Raw genomic sequence first — 10,584 nt, 5'->3', positions numbered from 1 at the left:
TTTTGCCTTATAGTTTTAGATAATAAATCTTCCTATAAATATTTAATGAGTGGTCTAAGGGGTAAAGTATGGTCTGCCTTTGGAACCGAGGCTGGTATCGATGTAATAGAGTGATTAGAGGTACAGCCAGGTGATGACCATAACGGTCACTGCTCCGTCAACAGACTGTACTCATCGCCTGAGAAGATCGTCCAAGAGAGAGAGGAAGATAACATTTACTAATATTTATTTTATGCTACTCCATGGATATTGGAGATGATAATGATAACACTAAAAAAAAGAGGTGGTCTGTTATTATAATTAAATTTAACATCACAATCCCTTCTAAATCGAAAATGTTACGTCATTTACTGGAGTAAGATATCTATATTTTTTAATATATTGAAATACTCTTTTTTCTAAAATTTTATATTTCATTTGAAAAACAGAACTTAGCAATCTATTAATTAGTATTTTATAATAATTGATAATTATTGAAAATTAAACAATGTTTTTTATATAATATTTATAAAGTAGTTACCGTATTTTCTGAATATAAAGGCGTACAGTAAAAAGGAACTAAAATAGTTTACAAATACTTATTTACCGACGTTACGAGACATAGGAAAAATCAGCAAGCAGTTTGCAGTGCTTCATCAAACTAAAAAAGAAACAGAATAACAAAAATATGTTGACAGTGTTAGATGATAATAGACATAAAAGTAAACTGAGATGGGGGTTAAAAATTACATAAAAAATGAACAATACAAAATTTAAAAAAAAGGTGTACAATAAAAAGTATATATAAAAAAAGAAGTAACATAGACTATTGGAGTTAAAATAGACAGGAGAAATAAAAATAGAAAAGTAGATATAAGAGAAATAAAGAATAAAAATTGTACCCACTAAGAGATGAAAAATTAAGGGAATAAGATGAGAATAAACAAAGGACAAGGAAGAATAAATAAAATATATAATAATAATAACGAAGAAAAGAAAGAATCGGAACTATCTAACTGTCTTGATTAAAGCCACCGAACGAGTGACAAAAAAGCAGAATCGTATAGACATAGAGTGGGGAGAAATGACAGTTAAAAAACGGTTACATATAAGTGAAATATATTAAAAAGTATCGGAAATTATCATAATAATAGTAACTATAATTATTATATAATATAGGAAAGATAAATACATATTAAATGATAGAATACGTAATTCATTTTAAAAAAAGTGACATATACGGATAGAAAATATATAACACAGTGAAGACAATATAGATACAGTACAATACACGTATAATAACTGAAACAATGGATGAAATAATTTTCATTCTAGAGTCTTCCGATAGCTTCGGTTATTTTTCTGTTACTTAAAAAACTGGCATCAACCTGCACACCATGATTATAGTTTCCTTCAATAAGGATGTCCATGTTGAATTCTTCTTTTAAGTGTTTTTTAAGAATAGAATGTACATTTCACAGAGCAAATGGTTCAAGCAGACGGGATGATATTGATCACATTATTTAGTGCTATCTTCCGTAAGTAGATTTTCAAGAAAGGTGACAACGATCCAGATGGTGAGTCACTAGAGGTGAGGACCAGGGCTAATCGTAAACTATCAAAGATAACTGAAATGGGAAATGAAAACGAATGCAGAGGGAGGTGTATTAAGGAGAATTTATGTCACGAAAAGTCACAGATGGAATCGTAAGAGCTTATCGAAGGCCGAGTGAGCGTTACTCCTACTGACCACGTTCTAGCCCTTACTTAAATTCAGGAGAATACTTAAGGAAGGACATAGATGTCCATTCTGATAGCAAATTTATGCCAGCATAGAACAGCGTTAGTGAAGATGTGTAAGGTGTAGTTACATTCAATTTCATTTTGGAAATACACCTGAAGGAAGAATCTTATTTGTCGTGATCGTAAGAGGCTTGAGGCAGTTAATCAAACGAGACTAAGTAATAATATCGGCATATATTTTCGAATAAAAATCTCGAGGGATCACTTTCTTTTCTTTTATTGTTAAGTTGTGAGAAATTTGATTTAACCTTTGTTTTTTTTTCTGCTATACTTTTATTTTTATAAATCTTAGTCCCTAATAAAAAAAAAATATATTCAATTTTATATAAATACATGAAGGTAGATCATAGAGTAATGTCATAGCTAAAAAATAAATTATTATTTCAGATATTAAGTAATTTCTTGTGAAAGGGGAAATTTTTTAAATATCAGTTTATTTGTTTACTTTTTTTAAGTCTAATAAATAAATGCAGACAACAATATCATTGTTACCAAAAAATCTTATATCATTCCGAATTTCCGTAAAGTGAGTAATGCAGTAAATATTACGGTTGGGCATTATATTAGAGAATATTCATTATGCATAGTCTTCATCTAAAAATAAGAACACCCTATTCTTAAACATATGTGACCTTATTTTGAACAAACATTATTTTAAATCTTTGAAATTATGAATGAAATGAAGTTGTATCATATTCATTGTTTAGCTCTCTTACAATTTTATAATCTGAGTGGTTATTCAATTTTCTTAAATAAAAAGTCAACATAGTCCGGGTTTTCATTGTTCATTGAGCAGAAAATGGGGGACAATGACGAATTTTGAAGCCTTATGATAATTTCGTTTATATCTGCTATGTTTAAAAAAAAAAACTTTGTTGATTAATCAATCCATGGGTTTTGTTCTATGATTGGCAGAATAGCCAACAAGTCAGTTGCTATTTGAATAGCTAGTACCACACAATGGGTACTCATAGTAATTCTAGCAATCCTAGAGCATAAAATCTCTACCAACACCAACTTCAGCGATTGTTGCTCAATGTTTTATGATTGTTTCAGTCATAACAACATTTAGTTTTATGGCAATGGCTAGGGATAGTTAGCAGTATATGAACAATGAAGCTACTGTCACGTAAGCTACACATGTATATGCCTTGACAGCTAACGAACATTTCTATCTAATCAACTGTAATAGCCATTGGACAAAAATATATTTTTCTCATAAATTGCTGCGCTTGGATTATTTGTATGATTGAAATTGATTGTATCCAAAGTTTCTACCTTTTATGCAGTAATACCATTTGGGTGGTGGCTTCAATAGTCACTTTTTCAACTAGGCTAGGACTGTACGTGTTATCGGCATAGAGCCTTCTGGTTCACTGGACTTTCATTAATTTGTTTATAGTTCTAAATTAGTTTATGAATGTATGACACTCTTGCTGTAAGGAATTCATAAAAGTACCTCCATTAAAAAAAGGGATTAAGCTCTTACTTAAAGGGCGCCCTAATTAAAGCAAATAAAGGGAGAGGAGGAGAGAGAGAGGGGGGGGGACTACACCACTACAGGGCACCTGAGCACCTGCTCCTGGATATTACCATAATTACATAGATCTAGAATCGATAGCCCTTGTCTCCCGGCCCTAGATAAAGACATCAATATTCGCCTCAATTACCCGCGCTCCCCAATAATCTGAATATTCCCCTCGGTAAACACCGATTTATCACTGCCTCTAATTCGGCTTCCCTCATGGCTGGATCCATCTCGGACCTAGATCCCTAATTCATCACTTGCCAAAGGATGCTGTAAAATGAAATTAACAAAAGATATCCTGATATATATCAGGTGTATAATTGAAGAAATGAATCTGGTATTCAATTGGAAGATCTTTGATTGACAGTTTGTAATATAATAAAGGAAAATGGTCCGAGTGCAGAAAAAAAAATCAAATAATAATTAAAATATTTATTGTAAGGCAACGTTTCGCCCCGCTTTGCATAGCTTCATCAGCATCAAAAAATACACAAACAATTAAAATAATGTCCTAAAGTAAGAGAATAGGTAACATGAAAACTAAGTATAACAATCTGGGAATAATGTTTAAAATACCAAGAGAATATGTAGTCCATATAATATAGGTGAAGTATACAATAACATTCAGCGTGCGAGATCACTGTTATACCAACTTCCGTTTGCATTGCGCTTCTTTTCATCTGTTTGCCGATGTTATTTTGTTACCAATATCGTTGAGGGGGGGGGGGGACACTTGCGGCTGTTTTAAAAAAAAGAGCGATGATGCAGGGCCGGAACAAATAATAATATAATATAATTTCAGCGTTGTTGAAACGATTTATATTAGAGTATGGAGTTAATCACAATGGCTTCTGAAATAATTTACTTATTATTCAATTGCCAAAAAAAAAATTAGCGTTATGTTAATAAAATTTAATTAAAATGTTAATCTGTATTATTCAGGAAAGCTACAATAAATATAAAAAGTAATGATTATACCAAGTGCTTTGACACTTAAATTTAAGATTTTTCAAAAAGTGGAGTTAATCGATGTGTGCATGAACGGCTCATATATAAAAATACAGAACAAAAAAAAACAAAAAAAAAAAAACCAGGAAAATAATGAACAAAATAGGACAACAAACATAATGAATGGAATTTAGCACAAAAATAAACTGCAGGTGGAAGAGAAGACTAACAGGATCCAAGAGTGGAAGAAGTGGCGATTAACAAATACGTTATTCAAAAGCAATGAGATATAAAATAATGTTAAAGTAAAGATAATAATGTTTCTTAAATATATTGCTACATTTAAAATTTCTTTACTTTATTACATTATTGTAATTGTTTGTATCTTTTTTAGCTCTGACAAAGCCCTACAAAGTGGGACGAAACGTTGGCTCACAATAATTAATTTAATTAATATTTGAGTATTTTTTTTTAATCGCACCCAGACCGTCGTTGTTTTATTTATGAATCTGGCATTCGTACTGTATAACTGTCAAATGTTTTAATATTATTTAAAAACAAGTAAAATATTATAGAATATGAAGGGAGGTCCAAAATGGCTGGAATTTTTTTTTTATTAATTCTACAGAATTTTGAAGGTTTGATTTATACTACTTTCACCGCATTCGCGAGATAGTTCCTTTAATCTACCATGAAAAGGAAATGTTTTGGTGAAAGAACCACGCCGATTGACTCAAGGTACACTGATCACGTTTTATAAATAGGATACAGGCTACACGAATTTCAGTAATTTATGAATTTAGGGTTAACTAATCTACAAATTCAATCAAGATACATACTTATCTTGAAATTGCATTTACACCAATTTACGACAGATATTCTTAAAAAAAAATTTTTCACTGAATAGTAATTATAAATTATAGATGCAAAGCCAATGTGGCGTATCCGAAAATGTTGCTATCTTGTGTTTTGGGATATTTTAACGTGTGATATCACAAATTAAATATACAAAATGATCAATTGAGTGTTATAATTATAATTGAATATATATGGTATATATTGAAATTAGAAATTAGTTACTAACTTTTATCTGCAACCATAATTAAAGCACAATGTTCTTAGGAATTTGCAAATAGGCCACTTTTGACAAATACACCAATTTGCAATTACGCCGCAATGGACCGACGATAAGTAATTTTTGTTTTATGGCCCTTTATTTTATTCCCTGATAATTGAATAATCCGCAAATTTCCATTTTTCTGCAGATGATGTATATTGAAAGTTAGGTTAACACTGATCGTAAATAACATTTTTATCCAGCGGAATCAGAACTTAATCATTATGTAATAACAAAAATAATTAATCTCTTTTCGCTTGTATTTTAATACCTAGTTAGGGATAATTAATTTCAACCTTAATTAAAGGTTTCATAAATAAGACTTATTTTCAGTCTAAAAAGCTCCTTTCTCACTAACCTAACCTAATCGGTGCAAGCTATAAAGATGGGGATGAATCAATCGTTAAGAAAGGTTCTTATGCATGAAAGCTGAAAAAACGAAACTTTGGTTACAGCTAAGAATTTTTTGTTTTCTTAACCTTAAAACGTTTTTATTAAATGTACCTTAGAATCTTATTTAGACTGAGTTTATCAACTATTATGCTGATATAAGCGATTATTAAAAACATAGAATTCAAGAATCTTACAAACATATAATTTTTTTATTAATTTAAAAAAACACTCAGGGTGCCTATGCGTGCGTTCATTTATGTAGGTATTTTTGTATATTAGTATGCATTTTTTTGTGTGTGCATATTCACCAGGCGAGGAGAACAATTAAAATACTAAAAGTGATTATAACATTACAAAAGTATTTTGAAAACAAATTTTTAAATTAAACTTATAAGTTTTAGAATATTTGTCCCAATTTTACAGAGTATTTTTTTACTACAAACAGAAGCGAAACCTTGCCTTTCTACGAACCCTGTGCTGAGAAATAAATTAATGTATGTCAAAGAGAACGTCTGCCCTAAACGTTATAGGATGTCCTAGATATTATAGATATTTATAGAATAATTCTATATTAAAAACATTAATAGTTTAAATTAATTTTTATTAGAAACTATAAATTCCATAAGGTTTTTAATTTTAATGCAGTATATACGGTCCAAGAAGAAGGTCAACTTATTATGAATGCAGCAACTTGTGACTTTTTTTGGTTCGATACCATTTTCTTCAGAAGCAGGCCAGTTTATAATATAAAAGGTTTAATACATAATATCATATACCATATACTATTGTTACATATACTCCCTCCCACTCCCACTCCCTCTCCCACTCCAAGTCTGACAGGCTGATTCGTCTAATTCCCTCAAGAAAGATAAGACCCTGGTGATAGACGTTTATAATAAATAGGTATTAGGAGAAAATTATGTGTAGGGTCTAACAAATAATTTTCTCCTATGAACAGAATTAAAACTACACCACAATTAGAGAGATAATGCGCATCAACGCTCGGTTCAGGGATCAAGTGAAAATGATTCGCGCATGGCAAACAATGAGTTCTTTTTCATGATTCAGTAGTTCAATGAAAAGAGCTTAGCTCTATTTCGTCAAAATATATTATTTGATTGAAGGGTAGACATTTGGATACACTAAAAAGAATGGAGATCGCTCGATCCAAGTAATTCTCCTAATTGAGGTGCCCATCTTCTCTCCAGAATCACTGATCGCTCGTTCTGTAAAAAGATAATTTGAATCAGTTCACGGATCGCGTGATAGAGTTTACAAATAGCTTTTTTCTATTTCACTATTATATTTATCCGTGGCATGTTATGGAATAGGTTTCTGAATACATTGTTTCCTGCCATCTTCATTATGTTTAATATGTAACATGAAAGTCGCCTAGACTCGGGACAGACCTAAGAACATCCCCTCTTATGCGGCGGATTCAATTACGAGGACCCTGATGCCAAGACGACGAGGAGGCAGGAGAATGAAGACATGTCGCCCGAGGGTTGCCGTGTATTAAGACATTACCCAAAGGTAACACCTATAATTCCGAGCCGGCCTGAGGGGTAATAGCAGCGACCGCACGATAGTCGGTTATTAGGGTCCTGATTGCCGGCAGCTGTCACCCACCTCGGTCCCTCTGTCTGCTCTACCTCTTTTAGCATTTGCTAGCACTTCAATATGACTGCAATATTTACAGCTTATAATATTATAATATAAGTTGGACAAACCTCGTCATATAATCGTTTCCACGAGAAAAATTGAAAATTCTTTTTCTTCTCCACCTTCAAGTTGTGACAACGCGTGGAGGTTTAGACTCGGTCTATTTTCTTCACCTGTCGCGATCATTCGCCGTGTCTCTCATTAACGAGCAGCCTCTAACTTTATTCAGACTGGTGTCTAAATCCGTGTTTGAAGGGGCATTAGTTCGGGCGTATAAGAAGTATATCGCTAAATGTATACCTGATCCATAGAAATAAATTTAGTCTGGAAAAAAACAAAAAAAACATTAAACATATCTTATAGAATTGATTGGGAGAAGAGATCGTTATGTAAAGTTACATTGCTGATGTTCAGTGGCATTTGCATTACATTTCTATATTGTTTACAACGAAGTTTGCATTATTTGTATACAAATGACTAGTTCCCTAATTAAATATAAGAATATAATTCGTTTAAAGAAGATGTGAATATAATAAACTTAGAAATAGACTGGCAAATAATGAACTGATTCAAAGCCTATCCTCTTCGAATCATTGAACTGAACCACTGATTCAAAAGAAAAGTTGTTCCCGTGATTCATGAAAAATAATCCTTTATTTGGCTTTATGTAACTATAATAAATTTTCAAGTTTCGAATGGGTTTGATTTGAATTCCGTAAATCTCAAGTATCCTTGAAAATGATGGTGGAGGTCTGATCGATAATTTTGGAGAAATATATTTTTTTTTTTTAAATTACAGACATTAAATTCTAAGACATTGGAATACGAATTAGATCTAAAATTATATAACCTACGAATAAACTTAATAGTTAATTTTGTATACTTTTAATTTCTATAGGTTAGTTTAATCAATAAAATGTGTATCAGAGTTATGGGCTAAAATTTCGATTTTTTAATAAATTTCTCAGAACATGGGTAGAAGGTTTGTGTGAAAACTTACAGAACCAAAGGCAAATCCATTATTTGGATTTTTTCTACGAGTAACTACCATTTGATTCGACTAATTGGTTAGTTTTGCAGCATAAGTTTTGAAAACGCAACCAGGTACCCTATCAGAGAGGACAATTCAACTTTCAGGGTTAAGAAAAATGAATTTCGCAATAACACATCTAAATTTTAAGTTTAAAGTATGGTGATTATTTTTATTATTATATTATTTTATTTATTTATGTCTTCATGTACATAATTTGGTTATGCTCATTTTCTTTATCCCTCTGTTTGTATATATTTAGAGAGAGATTTTATTTATTTTTATTCTTATTTTAGTATGAATGTGATCAGTCATCACTATTACATATTGCCCAACAACAACAATAAATTGTAATATCTATCAATAAAGTTTTGAATTAAAAAAAAAAATTAAAGCGACGAATTCAAGCGACTGAACGGAGATAGGTATTTAGGAATTGAAATGTTTCCAAGCTGTAAGTCCTTTCATTAAATTAATCTGTCACCAGCTCCTACTCTGTAACAATAGTTGCAACATAGATCTGTACACAAGTAAAGATGCTTGTGTCCCATCGAGATTTTATAAACCTCGAATCAGCATAAATTACCGCAAATATTTATTTTTATGAACATATAAAATTGTAGATGAGTTTTGAGGTGAACAAATATGACCTTAGCAGAGAACGAGCCTGTGTTTTAATAGGGTACGGTTGAAACAATAAAGACTGTTAGGGTACTAATAACACGGATGGGAGGAGCGGAGGTTGAAATAATTACCCAGGCGCGGTGTTTAGATGTTGTGTGAACTGATTAGAGCTGAGTCACGGTTTAGTGTAAATCTATTAAACTGCAGGCCGGGGCCCGGTCGTGCCCGGACACTCCCACGGCATAAATCCACGTCTTCTTAAGTCCAAAGCCCTCTCTCTATTTACACCTCTCCTCGTGCGGTTACCATTCCCATCTCTTGTCTTCCAGGTGTTCGGTTCTCCATCAACCGGCATAACGGGTCATCCAACACTAGCCACTAATAGAAGTAATCAATGTTGAAAGGAATGTGTTTGTTTTAATTGATTGTACTCACGCTATTTCATAACATTCCTGTTTTTTTAACTCTATTGAGCAATTTTTCGAAGTAATGTTAAGAGCTTGTGATTGGCAATTCAGAGCCGCGAAAAAAGAAAAAGAAACAGTTAGCAGCGAAGACCTTCTAATCAATCTGTAATAGAACAGGTGTTTAAATAAATTAACCCCTTTAAGTACCGTTAAAGTTTTGCGTACATTACTCGCTACATAAGGAGGGCACCCCCCTACGTTAGTAAAAGCCTTATTGAAGACCTAAAAAAAATGTTTAGTCCTAAACATTGCCTCAAAGTGAAATCTCCCACCAATATTAGACTCTTGCGAATTCATTCTATAAAATTAATAATATTATATTTACTTGTTTTTGGGGCAACCCTATGGAAATAGAGTTAGCCAGAACAATAAGTGGTATACATATAAATACAAATATGAATATTCAACTACAATAATAAAATTTAAATCATTTATATAAATTAATAATACATTATGAGAGCGGGGTGGTTAATGAGTAAGGCGCTGATTGACTCCAATTACCTGGATTCGAATCCGACTGTGGCAAGTAACTATTTTTTCTATTATTGTAGCCGTGGAGGTGGGTTTGGTAGGCCACCGGGGCCCACTCACAGCCTCTATATATTGGGTGCTCTAAATTGGAGAAAAACCTGGAAGTTGAGCGTGATAAAGAACAAATCATCTCCTTGCACAATCGTTGTTGAGGAAAAAGTACACAAAATACTGCTGTATTTTAGTAGTGGTTGTAGGTTACAAATTTTATTTTTTTTAATAATACAAAATAATAGGCATGTTATTTATATTTCTCACAATAAAAAAATCTGGAGCGTGCACCACACAACTTTCACTTACTGACGTACTTACGTTCCAAAGTTTTGATGACTTTTTTTATTAAGTGGCGGTCCCACAAAATGAAAAACTTGACCCCCCCCCCCGCTACGGTTAGAATAGGTTGGTAATCTGTATATAACTAGGCAAACATCACCATCGCTGTGGATTGCCTTTGCAAAAAAAGTTGCTGTCACATTCCAGGTGACAGACATATTACACATTA

General features: G+C 32.3%; 1 long non-coding RNA gene across 1 annotated transcript in view; it reads left to right on the top strand.

Annotated features, from left to right (window-relative positions):
- The first annotated feature begins 4,869 nt into the window (after nucleotides 1–4,869).
- LOC136795138 (uncharacterized) overlaps nucleotides 4,870–10,584 on the top strand; it is a 51,038-nt gene continuing 45,323 nt past the window's right edge. The window contains exon 1 of the long non-coding RNA XR_010842699.1: nucleotides 4,870–4,996. This is a non-coding gene — a long non-coding RNA (uncharacterized lncRNA). The remainder of the gene's footprint in view (nucleotides 4,997–10,584) is intronic.

The sequence above is a fragment of the Halyomorpha halys genome, unplaced genomic scaffold (assembly GCF_000696795.3).
Source record: "Halyomorpha halys isolate HHAL.00 unplaced genomic scaffold, Hhal_1.1 Scaffold37.1, whole genome shotgun sequence".
In the NCBI taxonomy this organism is placed as follows: domain Eukaryota; kingdom Metazoa; phylum Arthropoda; class Insecta; order Hemiptera; family Pentatomidae; genus Halyomorpha; species Halyomorpha halys.
Note: the sequence above shows the minus strand (reverse complement) of the source record. Positions and strands in the feature narration are given on the sequence as shown.